This window comes from Morus notabilis, unplaced genomic scaffold (genome assembly GCF_000414095.1).
Source record: "Morus notabilis unplaced genomic scaffold, ASM41409v2 Scaffold1317, whole genome shotgun sequence".
Lineage (NCBI taxonomy): Eukaryota > Viridiplantae > Streptophyta > Magnoliopsida > Rosales > Moraceae > Morus > Morus notabilis.
In genome coordinates this window covers 469,569-471,148 of record NW_010363007.1, presented here as the reverse complement: position 1 = coordinate 471,148, position 1,580 = coordinate 469,569, and positions in this window count along the sequence as shown.

The following is a 1,580-nucleotide window of genomic DNA, read 5'->3' as shown; positions in this document are numbered from 1 at the left end:
TTTTTTTTTTAATAAAAAATCGCTTATCAATATTAAACTTTTAAAAGAAACAGAGAGTTAAATTAGCCCTAAAGTATCATTCGTGGTGGGGTAAAGTGAGCAAGGTTTTGGAAAAGATGAATTGCACAAAACAATGAAAGTGTTATGGCCAACACATAAACGAAGAGAAACTGTCCAAAAGCTGGGGACGCCACGTGAGAAAGTAGCCAAAATATATACCAATCTGACATGGTATAGCTATAAGAAAGAGGGAAAAAAACAAAAAAAACAAAAAAAAAACAAAGTAACTCAACGCAATATAATGCTTTAGCAGGAAAAAAAAAAGAGAAAAAAAGAAAAAAGAAAAGAGTGGACTCAATAATTGCAAAATTTACATGCAATCATACACTAAGAGAGTAAAAGTGGTGCGTGGCAAGCTAAGATACAAGAAAAAGAGCCCACCATTATAGATCGAAAGAACATAAAGAAAAAAGCATTTTAGTTTAAATATAATACAAAAAAGAATACTATCTAAAGCAAACCAATCACTTTGTTATATGTATAAATAAATAAATAAATAAATAAACTAAAACTAAAGATGAATAAAAAAGCTTGAGCTACCGCCGGGCACCGTCGCTAAGAAAAGATGGACTCACTTCTCATTCTAATGATACATAATTCATATTTTATTAGTAAATGGCGTTCGCCACCGGTATCTAATAGGCTCAAACAAAAGAAAGACACTACATGTTAGAGAGAGAGAATTACCTACGAAATCGGTCAAGACACGACCGTCGGAGAAACGGCCGGAGGGTTTTCCAGGAAAAGTGATTCCATAAGGATATTTCCAAGAACTGGCTTCGGATTTCCTGTTGTTGCCTGTGTCGGAGTACGAGTCTCCGAAGACAAACAGCTTTGTCGGCCGAAAACTAAAGAGATCATGTCCATGGTGATGGTGGTGATGATGAGAATGAGCTGAAACCGTATATATATTACATATATAGATATATATTATATATATAATTCAACACACAAATCATACAAAGAAAATTATATGAAGAAAAAAAAAAGAACTATAATTGGGAGCAAATTAAGGTAATAATCAAGTTGTTTTAGATAATTATTATTACCTGATGAGAGAAGGATATTTAAGAAGAAGAAGAAGAAGAAGAAGCAGAAGATGGAGGAAAAGAAGAGCTTCTTTGAATCCATGGTGGGGAGAGTGAATATGCCAATTTTTGTGTGCAAACAAGGAAAGAGCCAACCAGTGCTTAATAATAAGTTGCCCTTTTGAGAATATTGACGGAGATGTGAAGAATGATAGAGAGTTTTTATTGCGCATATATATATATATATATATAAATTGGACCGCCTTTGAATTGATGAAAAAAATAAATATACAAATTAGAATAGTAAAGGTTCAAAGAAGGGGAAAAAAATAAAGGAAATCAGAGATTTTGAGCTGGTAATGAGGTCACCAACGGTGATCTAGCCCTTTCAAATAAAGGATTTTGTGTATCCTAGTGTTTAACCTATATGTATGTGTGTGTGTGTGTGTCTATATATATATATTTTTGAGAGAGTGGAGAATACACGCGACT